Consider the following 16,417-nt stretch of genomic DNA (forward strand, 5'->3'; position numbering starts at 1 on the left):
AAAGTGACCCCTTCGGGGCCAAATGTGGAGGTTTGTGTTGTAAAACCGCAAATATTTAAGCTTCCGTGTTCAGCTCCAAACGTCAAGGCAGAGAGGGAGGGGTTAACTCCTTTGGCGCTGTGAGAGGAACAAAGCGCTGGTTATGGGCAGCTCGGGACCCACGGCAGGGGAGGAGTGCGGGGGAAGTGAGCTGCGCTGCTGTTGGCACGACTGCAGGCCTAGAGCTGGCAGGCAGGCGAGCAAGCCGGCCTGCGGCAATCGCGACTGCCCAGGACCTGCTGTGGGCACTGCGGGCTAATGTGCCCCACATTGGTGCGCCAAATGTGGCAGTTTGGATTAATGAAGACCAATAGTAATAGGTATTTGAACAATTTTAATGACAAAACCAGACTCACGAAACCAAGGTTCCAGCAGAGTACCAGAAGCAGGAAGCAAGGGGCTCAAGGCTTCTGCGCACCCAATTTATCAGTAAACATTCACCCGAGGCGGGCCCACCCACCCAAGGGGCGGGCTTATCCCTACAATGAACGTGTATTATCCCTTGAATATTGTCATGAACAAGAGAAATACTTTTACAGAAATATAAACTATTTTCATTATTCATGTAAGGCTTAAGGAGGTTTTTCCTAAGAGTGATTCAATAAATATGTAAAGTTTACTGATAAAATAGGTTGTGGTAAATAAAACAGCCCTTCAATATATTTACTTCCAAATCCTCCAAAATTGAATAAAAAACAAATTTAGCTGTAATTAGATTACAGGGCTCTTCTCTGCTTTGGTAATGAGGATTAAGATTATTTTAGATAACATGGAGAGCTCAGTATTATTCCATGAACTCTTAAAAATGAAGTAATTTTCCATTTGTGGTCTGAGAGATACAAGAAGAATATCTGAGAAATTCAAGCAGAAGGCCATTTGACCTGCCGTTTCTTAAGGGAATAATATGGAAAACCTTGAAAGGAACTTGTGGCCAAGTACATGGTTACCTCAGAAACAGAAGCCCAAGGCCTACACCTGAGAAAAGTTGACTTCAAAAAACAACCTATCATGAGTTTATGAGTGTGACTCATACCCATAAGGAATGTCATCCCACAAGACAGATTTCTGACACCCTCAGTTGAGCAACCATTCAAGCTAAGCAGATTCTAACCAGCATAAACTGTGATAATAAATATATGTTTTATAAGTCAAAAAGATTGCAGTATTTTTTTACAGAAACAAATACAGAATTTACAAAGTTTCAAAGCATAGAATTGCTTTTAATTCACAGAACGTAATTGAGAATTATTCAGTTTTTAGTTTCTGTCATATTTGCAAGGGATTTACTTACTTCCTTTGCTTTACTGAACAAAAAGAATAAACTTTTCTTTAAATTCTGTTCCACTGTAATTTTACATCATTGTGTTTATGCTGGAAAATATTACTCTTTGTCTTTTCTCCCTTCCTTTGAAATTCAATATGTGATAAGCCTTGTTATTCAATATTTGTTGATCAAAAATCTTGCTTATATTTCTCTCTTGGGACCCTATAGAGTTTAAGGTAAAACAGTTAAAATATTTCTTTTTTATGCCATGCTTATTAATGTCACTCTAGGATTTCACTATGCTCTGGCAGTTTTAGCTTATTTCTCTTCCCAATAATTGTATATATTTCCCTTGAAGAAAATATATAATTCTAATATTTAAATAGTATGCAACCTTTTATTAAACTTGTGTGATATAAAGAAAATAAGTTTGTAATTAAAGCAATTCATCTCTGTGGAAAAAATCTTTAGGATATTTGTATATAATAAGAAATAATATTTCAAATTTCATCCAGAAATACAAAGACTCAGAATAGGCAAAAAATAAAAAATAAAGAGTATCACCACCCCATATTTCATTGTATATGCATAGCTATAGTGATAAAAATAAGCATGGTGCTGTCATAGAAACACACTTGCTGATATATTAAGTAGAATTAAAGAGTGATATATAAGCCTAGAAACTCAGGGTCATTTGATCATGTACTAAGGCCAGTAATACATTGAACAATAAATGGACAGCATTTTTAAAACATAGTGATGGTCAAACTAAGCAGCTACATATATATGAATCAAACTTAATTCTTATCTCTAACCCTGCACAAAACTCAACTTCAAATTGATCAAGGAACTCAATATATGATGTAAGACCCTGAACATAATAAAGAAGCAGTGAGAAACATTCTTGAATTTAGAGGTCTAGAAAATTACATTCTAAACAGGATTCTTGTAAAGTAGGCATTACAACCAAGAACTGATTAGTGGAAAATCCTAATATGAAAAATCTTCCATATAGAAAAGACACTACCAATTTTTAAATTTGTAAATATTTAATTTTTAAATAGGGAAGAAAACATAAACAGTATTAAAAGATTGTTTATATATTATATGTGTACAATTAGTGATGTTTTCTCTTCAGAAAAATAGAAACAAATGAGTTTTATAAACAAGTTTACACAAAATCTTCATAAAATAGACAAAAATTTCTTCAAAGAGAGAATAGGTTCACATGTGTCATAACATGGCAATCTGGTATCACACTTTTCCTAGTGAAATTGACTATTGTAGGCCCAAATTTACTTTCCAAGGGCTAACTTAACATAATGTATACATAGCTATTCTAATTACAGCAAGTTTGAATAAACAGATTTCTAGGAGTCAGCATACATGTAATATTTCTTTCTGCTATAGAAAATAGAAGTTAAGGTCACATTTTAAGGATTATCATGTTGACATGGTCCTCTTTCATAATTTGGGCCTTAAAATGAACTGCCAGTTTTGCAAACATAAAGCACTAGTCACACAATATTTCAAAAACATTTAGAGATAGCTTAGTATAATAAAGTGAATTTTCTATATAAATAGTTTGAGAAGGAATAAAGTTTTACCAAGATTGTGATGTATGAAAAGAAATAAGGAAACTTTAGATCAAGTAAAACCCCCATAGAAGCAAAGTGTTTATCTTATTGATAATTTCTTTAATTCTCACATCATTTACGCCATAATTTAAACATTTGGTTCAATGCCTTTCTGATTAAGAAATATAAAGTCAAGGTAAACTAGTTTTAAAAAAATATTGAACTTCACCATTTGTAAAAAATTAAAGCTTTATTATTGTTTGTTACAAACTTTCTTGTATAATTTGGAACTGTATTGCAAAACATTCTTTGAAAAAAAGTTTAAATTTAATTTTCAAAAGACAAATTACACTGTTCAAGAGTATAGGAACATCAGAATCTCAGGAAATTCGGGATCAACCTACCCCTGGACCCAGCAATACCACTCTTGGGAATATACCCAAGAGATGCCCTATCATACAACAAAATTATTTGCTCACCTATGTTCATAGCAGCATTGTTTGTAATAGCCAGAACCTGGAAACAATCTAGATGCCCTTCAATGGAAGAATGAATGAAGAAAGTATGGGATATTACATATTAGAGTACTACTCAGCAGTAAAAAACAATGACTTCTTGAATTTTGCATACAAATGGATGGAAATAGAAAACACTATCCTGAGTGAGGTAAGCCAGACCCAAAAAGAGGAACATGGGATGTACTCACTCATATTTGGTTTCTAGCCATAAATAAAGGACATTGAGCCTATAATTCGGGTTCTTAGAGAAGCTAAATAAGAAGGAGAACCCAAAGAAAAACATATAGGCATCCTCCTGAATATTAACCTTCATCAGGCGATGAAAGGAGACAGAGACAGAGACCCACATTGGAGCACCGGACTGAAATCTCAAGGTCCAAATCAGGAGCAGAAGGAGAGAGAGCACGAGCAAGGAACTCAGGACCGCGAGGGGTGCACCCACACACTGAGACAATGGGGATGTTCTATCGGGAACTCACCAAGGCCAGCTGGCCTGGGTCTGAAAAAGCCTGGGTTAAAACCGGTCTCGCTGAACATAGCGGACAATGAGGACTACTGAGACCTCAAGAACAATGGCAATGGGTTTTTGATCCTACTGCACGTATTGGCTTTGTGGGAGCCTAGGCAGTTTGGATGCTCACCTTACTAGACCTGGATGGAGGTGGGTGGTCCTTGGACTTTCCACAGGGCAGAGAACCCTGACTGCTCTTTGGGCTGACGAGGGATGGGGACTTGACCGGGTATGGGGGAGGGAAATGGGAGGCGGTGGCGGGGAGGAGGCAGAAATCTTTAATAAATAATAAAAAAATGAAAAAAATAAAATCTAGATTCAAAGTTCTGTGCCAGCTAATGTATGTTTTACATAGCACTAATTTAGTTAATATTCCAATGATAAATTCTTAGAATATTAAGAGAAACACAGTAACAATGGACTTTACAGAAACTGTAAAAACATAAATGACTGCAGTGCAAAATTTTGTTGACTTCTTTCTATCCAATGTCATTGGGAGTGAAGTCACCTCTGTAAATAAGTCATTTTCCTTTAAACAGCGAGAAAAATTACTTTAGTTTCAATATTTTCTTGAAGATTTTTGTTTTGTTTTATGCTTTTGTAGTGCTGGAGATTGAACACTGGGCTTAATGCATCCTAGGCATTTATTGTCATATTGGTGTAGTTTATAAATAAAAGAATGGCAATGTAACTCCCCAGTGGACAAGTTTAGATGTAAAACTAGTTTCCTGTAAAATTTTTGTCAATTACAATTTTTTGTTAATTTCAGAATTTTACTGGTGGTATTTCAGTACTCTTAAGTGCTGCCAGGTGATCAAAAATGGATTATAGATATAGAAAGACTCTGTTTTTAATCATGTATGAGTTTCTGTAATAAATTTTCAATCTCAAGTAGACAGCATATACATACACATACACACACACATGTGTGTGTGTGTTATTTTAAACAGATTTAGGAGGCAATAGTGTTGCTAATGTCAGAGAAGGTTGTATTTGGGGTTCAGAAAGGGGGAGAGAGAGAGAGTAAGGATTTAGCTTTGTACATATTTATATACATGCAGCAAAAATGAGTAGAGACTGAGTAGATCAGAAAGCAAGTGGAGTGAGAAAAGCTTGAGAAACAATAAGAGGGGAAAATAAAGACATGATGCTGGTGCACAAAATTATCAAAGTATTTAAATAGAAACCAAAAAATTGGGACATAAAAAGAGTCCTCAAAAGAAGAAACATAAATGACTAAGAAATATTTTTTAAATGTTCACCATATTCAGCCATTAGAAAAATGCATCTTATACTTTGACATTCATATTACCACAGTGGAGAAAGCTAAGATTAGGTACATGAATACACACACACTCACACACACACACACACACACACACACACACACACACATACATATACATACACACACACAATTGTAGGTGGAAGTCTACTCATTTGTTCCTAGTCACCAAGACCCGAAGTAATCAATCACATAGAAACGGTATTAATTAAAACACTGCTAGGTCTAAGAGTTTATTCTTATTTCTGGGTAGCTCTTATTTCTTAAATAACTTTATCTCTATTAAGCTGTGCATCACCCTGAGGTCATTGCCTACCAGCAAATTTCTGGCAGGCTCTGGTAGGCATCTATTTTCTTTGGCAGCTTCATGGGATATCTCTGTCTCAGCCTACTTTCTCCCACCACTCAATTTACTTTTTCTGCCTATCTCTAAGCTGCCCTGCCATAGACTGCAACATCTTTATTCATTTACCAATAAAAGCAATACATACAAAGAAGGACTTCCCCCATTTCATAAAGGTTACAAGTGTTAGCATGGCTAAAGAAAAAGGGATCACATAGTCAGTGCTGGTAAAATTTCAAACTGGATCAATCACTATGGAAAGTGGTGAAGTACATCCTCAAAAGCTAGGAATATATCTACTTTATCATCCGCTGGTCCTATTAGGCATACAAACAAAAGCCACCATATCATCATATAGATGTACTTGCTATTCCATGTGTACTATTTATTTAATAGTCAGACATTAGAAATATTCTAGATGTCCCTGAAAAAAATGGAGAATAAAACTTGGTGTATTTGTATACTAGATTACATATCAGTGTATAAAAATGAAATTTTGGATTTCACTGGTAAATAAATGGAGCTAAAATAAGTCTAAATGAAATAATCTTGGAGCATGAAAATTAAATTCCCATGCTTTATGTTATTTTCATATATTAGCTCTGAATAATTAGATATTTGTGTTCCATTTGGTACACTAAAAACATTAGGAAATTAGTAAACCAACATGGGAAAGGAAAAAAAAAAGACATTAATACAAAGTATGTAGGGGTGGGAATAATGGAACAGAAAGGTTTAAAAGAGTGGTATATGGGAGAGGGCAGTACATAGAAAAATATCAAAAGGGATAGCACTATAAACTACTTGAAAAAGTCAGGGGAGAATAGTTGTGGTCACTATATTGTTATTGTTTAGAGGGGTGTTTATATTCTTGGTAGTACTTTATGATTTAATAATTATGTATTAATAGTTATTCCCATGGTATCTTGACTTGCAGTCACACTGAGGAAACAGAACAAGACCAGTAGTGACACCCAGGCCTTGGTAATAAGAAACAGTTCTCTAATAAGAATTAAGTTCTGTTCAAAAAACAGAAAAATGGTGTCTGGTATTGGAATTCTTTCCAACAATTCAGTTCTAGTTTAGTCTTGGATCTTGAAGAAAAATCTAAAACCATCATTTTATTAAAGTAGTATAATCCCTAACAATATTCTTAAAATATGTCCTTATACCCTGACATATTTGTGGCCATTCCTTCTCAAGGAAACTTTTTTTTTTTTTTTTGGACCACTACAGAAAACCACATTCATTCAAAATACAGATTTTTGGGATCTCAGTACCAATGAATACATCTACAAAACAGACCTACATCTAAGGATCAGGGTACATTGCAGAAAAGAGTATGAAAATATTTAAAAGCCAAAGGATCAGGTAGTTTTCTGTGAGAATGTGTCTCCTAATAATGACAGTGTCTAAATCCATGAAGTCCCAACCAAATGACTGCCTAAACATGAACTGACCAAGGACAACAATAGACAAATTTAATTGGATATGTTAAAGATCATGAGGCCTCAACTCCCGCATAAAAAAACATGCAGGTCCTCAGAAATTCTGAGTCTATTGTGTAAGAAAGAAAATATATGAGTCACAGAACATGAAAAAAACATGCCGGTATTTAACTGGAAGCCTCAACCACATCTAATGTATTGCCTAGAGCTAGAAGGTGCTTTGTATGCTCCCAGAGGAGAACATTTGACATGAAGCTTACCTAGCTGTAGACTCTGTGAGATACAAAAATAAAATGGCCTGCCTGGCAGGACATGTGCCCCACTAGAATCACAGCATGAAGTTTGTGGAAGTAATCAACTTCTTACTGATTAAATTTAAGACCCACTTCATAAATTGAAATAATTGAATTCTTAAGAAATTGAAATGTGTTACTCTGATCCCCCCTTAGACTATTCTTTTATTTATGTTGCTTACATATATTACATCCTGACATCAGTTTATACTATCTCCTCACCTTCCAAAGCCCCTGTAGCCACAAATATTCTCTGTCTCACTAGTAAGCTTGGGCTGTGTTTTCTCTGCCCATCTTTCCCTACTGCTTTGTAAATAACTACTCAGAGGCTTGATATTTGTACATATTCTTTGACCTATTAGCTCAGGCTTCTTATTAACTAACACATCATAAATTAAAATTTTCTCTTATTTTATATTTTACCATAAGACTTGTGGTTTGCTACCTATTGGTTTTTGGGCAGTTGCATGACATCTCTCTGACTATACCTTCTTTTCTCCTCTGTCTCTGCTTGGATTTCCCACCTTGCTACTTTCTGTCATAGACCAAAGAAGTTTCTTTATTAACCAGTGGTAATAAAACATATTCACAATATACAGAGGAGAATCCTACATTATGCCCCCATCTTCCTTCCTACCCAGACCTACTCCTTCTCCAATCAACTAAAAAACTAATACAAAAGCAATCGAACATATATATGCAGGCTGCCCAGGAATATCAATCAAGCATGGCATAACAAATCGCTTTATAAATCCCCATATTAAGGCTGGATGAGGAGAACAAATAGGAAGGAACAGGTCCCAAATGTAGGCAGAAGAGTAAGAGATACACCTCTCCTACTGTTAGGAGCTCTACAAACATACCAAGCTAAATAACCACAGCATGTATGCAGCGCACCTGGATAAGAACCAAGAAAGTTCTGTGATTGTCATTTCAATGTCTGTGAACCTTTATGAGCCTTGCTTTCCTGATTCTGTGCATCTTATTTTCCTAGTGTCCTTAAACCCTCGGTTTCTACAGTCATTCATCCCCCTCTTCTTCTATGTGGTTCCCTTGGTGTCTTATTTTCATAACCAAATTTTGTTTCAAGAATTTCTCCTGTTAATAAGACTATCTTATATACTTGATTAATGTCTTTACTGAAATGGATAATATTTTTCTGAAAACTGTAAGTAAATCAAATGTCACAATGAGATTATTACTATTTTTTTATAGACGGTAAGACGTTTTTCCATAGAAAACAAATGCATCAAAATGAAATTCAAATTCTGTTTGATAGTAACATGTTTCTCTTAAAGAAAATGAAGAATAATTTTTACTTTATAACACAGCAGTAAAACTATAAAATATATGGATGAAAGTGGCTAATATATTTGAGTAATATGAGATAACCCTGAAAACACAATTATTAATATTGTATATTTTTAATTTTTATTTTTCCTTTAAATTTACTTATTTACATAAAGCTGTTGAAAAACTATCTTTTACTACAAAATTATGAAGAGCTGGGCTTCCCTTTGGATCAGGTCAGTTACTAACACATTTATGGCAAAATATTAAAATCAATTCAGTTACCTTGTTGTGGACCCTGCTTAGCACATTTAACTGTTTTCTATACTAATATTCATATCTACATTATTTAGAATGACATATAAAGTATCAGTCCTGAAGAGTTATTAAACTTACAAAATTGTGAATAAATATAAGAAACATTTCTTATGATTTATGTAATTAGTTTATTTAAGCCAGGCATAGAGAGTGCTGATCTCTCTTTTTTGACAATGGAAGTATTCTACAAGATAAGTTTTCCTGCAGCACAGGTAGTATCCATCTCTAAAAAGAAATATAATGTTTTTAATTTTATATGTATTTTCTTGTTTATTTTTGCTTAATTGCATATATCCCTGGCTTGTAAGCATAACTTTGCAAATAGAAATATGCTAAAAATCAAATATATATATATATATATATATATTTGTGTGTGTAATGTATATTAAATAATGATAATATGTTATCAACCACTAAATTGCAAGTAGCATGCTTGCTAAATTAATACTGCAAAAGAAAATATGATGTTAATATTCACAATATTTTTTTTAAGTTTTCTAAGTCGAGATGTTGTTATTTCACTGCTGCTGTAGTGAAATAGCCTTTATCCAATAGCCTTTAAGATAGCAGTCCACGTGGTTGTGACCTCTTAAACTATAAATGCCAATAAAAAGTGCACACTCACTCTTCTGGCTGCTGGATTTGGTTCCTGTTCCCTGTTTGTGCAGAGGACTATGCTCTGTCAGTCTGTTGCTAAATAAATTAACCTTGATTATACTCAATTCCGAGCGAGTATGGAATTTCTTTTTAGAGTCCATCTTAATCTGGCACTGATGTAGATCCCAAGTCCATACTTACTGAGTGGACCAGTCTAAAATTTCCTAAAAGTCCATGGCATAGAAAGTCTTCCACCTCTGCCATCCTGGCTTGATTTCACCTACTAAGTGGTTTTAGTTGGTAAACCCTGCCACAGCAGAGCTAAGCACAGTGACTTAGAAATTTCCCAGACTCATGCACACTTCACCCCTGCTTCTGCTTTCCCTGCCATGTGCAGCATCTTGGGCAGCTTCCAGTTTGTGTTCCTGCTTGTGAGCTCGGGGCTTCTTGCTCCATGTATGGAATTTATTTATTGGATTTTTGTTTATCCAGCAAATCATGTTTGTCAGTATTTAACCAGGTACCAACACAAGAAATCAAAGCTTATATATTTCTGATATATCTATTTATTGGATATTGGGACTTAGATTTCTTTTTCATATTAAATTCTTAAGAAAGTGGTTTGAAAACAGAGCCAATAATGAGGTCCTTTTAGAAATGATACAGTCTTTACAGACTAATAATGAACAAAGTCTTGACAGGATTAATACTATTGAAAATCAAAAGTTACCTAGAAAAATTAATAATTTTGTAAAGAATAATATTGTTTGAGAGACAAAATTTAATCCATGTCAAAGGGTACAGAGGAATTATCTAAAAGAATTCATATTGTTGAATTTGACAATCGAAATTTATTAAAAAGTTATGATAGGTTACCATGTAGATTATCTCTCCAGAAATGAAATCTGCACACTATCCAAATAATAACCAAGAATGAGATGCTATCTTTAAAGGCATAACTTCATACCTTGAAATCACAAGTACAGAATAGGGACCAGAGGATAAATACCTAAATGAAAGTGCTAGAAATGTATATATCCCAAGAATTTCTGGCTTTACAAAAGACAATAGTAAAAAGATATGAAATGACTGAGGAAATTTTTGGAGTTAAAAAGCTGGAGAAGAAGGTACAAGGACAGGATTTAACATTGCCATACCTGTCAGAGGTGACTTACCCTGGGTTTTAGTTTCCTACTCTGTAAGTAACTCTGAAAAAAACATCAAGTTCTATATGCCCAAAAGGATCCAAAGCATGTAATTTGATACCTATAGGAATGAATAATCTAAAAGAAATTAAGCAAGCAGTAATAAATATCTTTTGGCTTGTATTTAGCAATTGTTAAGGAGATTGTAAAGACATGGGCTTCTACCAATAAGACTATCCCACAAAATTGGCTTCAATTTATTTCAGTGATCCCTGAAGATAGGCAACAACTACTGTGGACATGCTCTTAGCAAAAAGATTTTCTACTACTTTATTAACATTTTATTAACAATAATGAGAAAGGAAGAACAACAACAGCAGAGAAAAATAATGCTTCTGAATTAAATCAGCCTATGTATTTCAAGGATGTGTTGACCTCACAATAGAAACCTTGAGATGTGCTATGTTGGAGAGTTTCTTGTTTTCACAGGAGAAGAAAAGAAATGGATACTATCAAAAACTAATAAAGGTTGGATTTGAAAAAGAGAAACTTCTTGAGAAATAGAAATGATGGCTCATCCACAGAGGTGACAACCAATCAGGTGGTAAGGAAGCCTCATAAGTGTTGGGCAGGTTCTGTTTCTGTCTCTGCAGAAAAGTACACATCTTCAAAAAATCAAGTGACCCTGAATGTTTGGATGCCTAAGAAGGAAAATAACTATTCATAAAGGATCACCAAATAAAGAGGAATATGACTTTTGTGGACAGGTCATCTGCAGGTCCAAATTCCTTAAGTATATTCTTTGTACATATATCTGTATGTAAGTATAGATATATAAATAATAGCCAGTAGACATATAAACTCACTTAAAAAATCAAAGCTGAATTTGGAGTTTGAGAAAGGCTATCTTTCTCTAAATCCATGCAAGTTGTTAAAAAAAATTAGGGTTTGTGTCTCATATCAGGAACTATCTGGTATGGGGCAGAAAGAAAAAAGAATTTAGAAAAAAATTTACTTTTCTCTATATTTATTTTTTCTATAACATACCTTTTATTGAATATTTGTCTATATAAATAATGTTTAAGTTTCCACAATGAACAATAATTTTTTCTGCAGTAGTCTTTGTTAAAATTTCCCGAAGAATATTGGGCTCCACAACAATGACTCCACCTGGTTGATAGGACATCATGATGCTGATAGTACTACTATAAGACCAGTTTGGGGTACCAGATGCTCAAGACGGTTCCAAATTGATTAGCTGAATTGATGCACATTTTCACATTGTTATGAACTGAACTCTAAATAGCAATCTCAGAAAACCCTACCAAATACTCAGAGACTATTTTCAATTATACTAGATAATAATCTTGAAAGAATGTTGCCACCATGATATCTAGAAGTAATTCTAGGAGACAACATCTCCTCTCCAGTTGTCATGGGAGCAATGTTCTTTCTATGGGATCCTGTGAAAGTAAAATGATGGCTAAGTTTCAAGATTACTGTCTGTTTGTTCTCAGGATTAGGTGGTGTGGGAAGTCCTTCTGTATATGCATTGCTTTTATTGGTTAATAAAGAAATAATAAAGAAATCTGCCTTGGTCTATAATAGGGTAGAGTAAAGCTATGTGAGGGAAAAATAAACTGAATGCTGAGAGAAAGAAGGCATGATAAAGGATAAGCCATGTAGCCCTGCCAGAAACAGACACTGGACAGATCCTTGCCGGTAAACCACAGCCATGTGACATAAGAGCTAGCCAATAAGAAGCTAGAGCTAATAGACCAAGAAGTGATTTAAATAATATAGTTTCTATGTGATCAGTTTGTCTCTGATCTGGTGGGAATAAAACAAGTGGCCTCCTATAACAGTTTGAGACATCAATTAGGGATTGATGATAATCGTTACAGGGTTGGGATTGGGATGGAAATTATGTAGGATCAGGGATCTCTTTGAAATAAAAAGAGGGAAATTGAATGGGATAATAGGTAGATTAGTGTGAGTTTACTCCCACTAATTATAAACATGAGTAATAGAGTGAATACTTGTGAGCTGTTATTTTTAGGCAATTAACTTTGGAATAGATTCCTGTATATTGATACAAATTCAAATTGTATTGAGTATGTTCCTATTTCTGTCTACAATATTTGTATACATTGGCAAATTTATTTTATTATATTGTGTGCATGCATGATTCTACTTTTGCTTAAGACCTTTTTAATATTCATATAATTTTAGGATATATTTATCATATTGCTAAGTATATTTCTACCTCTGGTCAAGATATTTATACATTGTTTACATTTTGAGGTCATTGTTCTCAGTTGTTGCACAACTGTTTAAAGACTTTTTAACATTCTAATATGAGGTCTTAGTCTTTAAGCAATATAGGTGTCAAATTATAGGTCAAAAATCATCCATGTTTGTCATACTTAGATGAATCACGTTCTTTAGACACATAGGGACCATAGTCTGCATAGATAGGTAACCATCAACTACTTCAAAGAGAAGTAGAAATAGACATTTAGATAACTTTCGGGTCTATTGATGTGAGACATAATAGCTCCTGGCATCCCAAGAAAATGTTGAGCTCTGAAAACACTCAACTTTTGAGCAAAACTGATCTTTGGGCAAGGAACTACCCATGCATTGACCACCAACAATATATACAATTTCTAGACAGGACAATCAGGTTACAAGAAAAAAAAAAAAAAAAAAACTCAAATTTTGCCAAGACAGGGTAAGATAATTTTGAAAAATCTTCTGCCTCTGAAAATGATCTGTCAGTTACTCTAGACCTTAGCCAAAGTTGATTGCTCCAATGCTGTGAATGAGACTTTGTATAATTGCCCACGTAACAAGATGTCTCTGTCATTTGTTGCACATTTTGGAAGTTGCTTGATTGTACTCCCTGTTTACTCAAGTAACATTATTTCTCAGGTATTTGATGAAGTTGAAGACTAGATAGTCATAGATACTTTGCTCTCATGTCTTGGCCAAGTTATTTCTAAGAAAAGACTTAGACTATTTAGGATAGGATAATTATTAAAACATTTTTCATATGTTTCTTCCCTGATATTGTTTATGCTGATTGGAATTCTAACTTTTATACTTGATATTTGTTCTTATTTTATATAGTTTTGTAATATATATCCAAATTTAAAAGTCCATTTAGACATCATGCCTACAAAACATAATTTATATATTTCAAAAATGAAAGTCATACAGGTTTTCAATGTTTTTAATTTATTAATTAAATTTAATGTGGCTGTTTTCTCTGAACATATGCATATACAGAATGAGTGTTTTTGGTGCCTTTGGTGTCAAACAAACTTACTAGTTCACCAGAGAAGGGAGATAAGGATGACTCTGAATTATCATGTATTTCCTAGGAAACAAACCCAAGTCCTTTAAAATATCAACAAAAACTCTTAACCACTGTGCCATCTCTCCAGCCCAGGCATGATGATTTTAGTTGTCATAGAAATGACTTATCTTTCTTATTTGACAGCTTGGAAGGCATATAATATCTTAATGATATGTCTTTAGATCATAAATTTCCTTCTAGCTACACTCTGTGGCTTTATGCTTCTTACGTGGTTTCATCTCAATTATGAAGCCTATTGTTTTTAACTTTATGAAATCAATCACAAGGAAGATGACCTGACTTTCACAGTTTGCTCATGAAATTTAGTCATTCAGCAATCAGTTTACTCCTTGACTGATGCTATCATCTCCATGAAAGAACAATAAAAACAATACTGAATATTTCAGAATGTTTAAATTTATTCATGAGAATTTCTAAATAACAAACATTCCTGTATAATAACATGTATGAGAATGTATTTTTACAAACTTATAATTATTTTTATGCATTTTGATGAATATTTATTTGTTGTTCTACTCAGCAGTGAGAATATTTTGATCATTTTTGGAAATATGACAGCAATGAGAATAAGTGATCTCAAGTAGTACAAGGTAAACAGACCTAGTAACAACAGCATGAGGTCCTTATCCTTTTCTTTTTACATTAACATGTTGAATAGTATGATGTACATAAATATTTGAATTGAATAATTAATAGCAGGAGTCCAGCAAGGAGATATGAAAATGAAAGCTGTTATAAATCTAGAATGAACTTGCCTCAGCCTTCCATGGAATCCAGCATTGCTCTAATGTTAGAAACCTTCTGTGTTTCTGCTTTCTTCTCCTTTAATGACAGATTTCTGCTTTTCTCTATTTCTTTAACACCACTAACATTATACCTCAGAAGACATTCATGTTGACCAAACATCTCCAAATAAACTGGGGTGACTCTCATGTACACATCATTAATAATATTAGAACAACTAAATATTGTGACCATGCAAACTTAGACCATGGATTCCATAAAGCAAATATTTATGTTTTGCCTTTTTTTCAAATTATAGTATACAAAAGTTATTAAATATCTTAAGACAATATTTATAATTTTTCAATTTTGAATTTTTTTGGAATTCTTGGTTAATGTAGCAATAATTCTGCTGTTTCAGTGCACCTCTTTGGCAGGTCAGATTGTTTCATTTGTCTGTATGTAATTCCTGTTTGAGAGTCTGCTCCTACTGTAATAAAACAACAACCTATGCTTTTTGTGAAAAAATGTTATTGAATACACATGTTCAAATACCATGGGCCTTAACATTAAACTTCAATGTCAGGAGAATTTACAGTATTTTGAAGTGCATAAGGTTTGATCTCTCAGAGATTTATTAACTCTGATTTTAAAGTGTTTTCCATCTTTATGCCTTTCAAGACATATCACTTTTCAAGGCTTGGCCTTCCTAGCAAAAATTTAAGCGCATATGAAGCAGAATTCAATTTAAATATATACATTAAACTAGCTATAAATTTGGAAAGGCATATGATGAATATATTTCATTATTCTTGGTTTTACACAGTGTTAGGTTTCTAATTGTACAAAGTAAGGTTCTTACAAGGGGTAAAAATCAAAGCAATATTGCTGAAACTACAGATGTTGAAATGAGTTTAGAAACATCCAGGTTGCATAGCATCACAACATGTTTGGATCTGAGAACTAAACCTTTATTCCTGACTTTTTAAGGATTTAACTATGATTTTTATAGGGAATGTAAGGTTTAAATTCATTTGCTGAATTTTATAATAAAAAATAGTATTTATTGAAACATTCAACACTTTTTCATTGTTTCGAAATATAAAAAGCTTTTACTTAATATTCTGTTCAGAATACAAGGAAGCAAGATCAATTCAAATAATTCAAGTATGATACACAAGATATATAACCAAATAAATATGTGCTTAAAAGCAATGATATTAGAAGTTTTAAACTTTCCTTCTTTGAGTGTATGCAAGATCACATTATGTTTTTTCTGCTTCCACTAGCTTGCTGGAATAATTTGCTTAACAAGTTTTAAAGTAAGTTAAGAAGAACTACATATAATAAAAAAAATTCTTATTTAGTTTTTAAAATTTTAACATTAAATGCACCTGCTCATGCATAAATTTGTTTATGATATATAAATAAATTATTGAATATAGAGTATTCATTTAAAGAAATATCAGTTTTTAAATTTATTAATGTTTTAGCATTATTAATCATTATTTACTTCAATGGTCTTATTACTATCAAAATCATTTCACAATGTATTTTTTGATTTTGAGACTTTTTTTTAAATATAATTTTTTATTGAAAAAAAAATTTCTGCCTCCTCCCCGCCTCCCATTTCCCTCTCGGTCTCCCTTTTCCCCCCTCCTCCCTCTCCTCTCCCCCTCTCCCC

Source organism: Alexandromys fortis, unplaced genomic scaffold (genome assembly GCF_014885135.2).
Source record: "Alexandromys fortis isolate MF-2015 unplaced genomic scaffold, M_Fortis_MF-2015_v1.1 scaffold_387, whole genome shotgun sequence".
Lineage (NCBI taxonomy): Eukaryota > Metazoa > Chordata > Mammalia > Rodentia > Cricetidae > Alexandromys > Alexandromys fortis.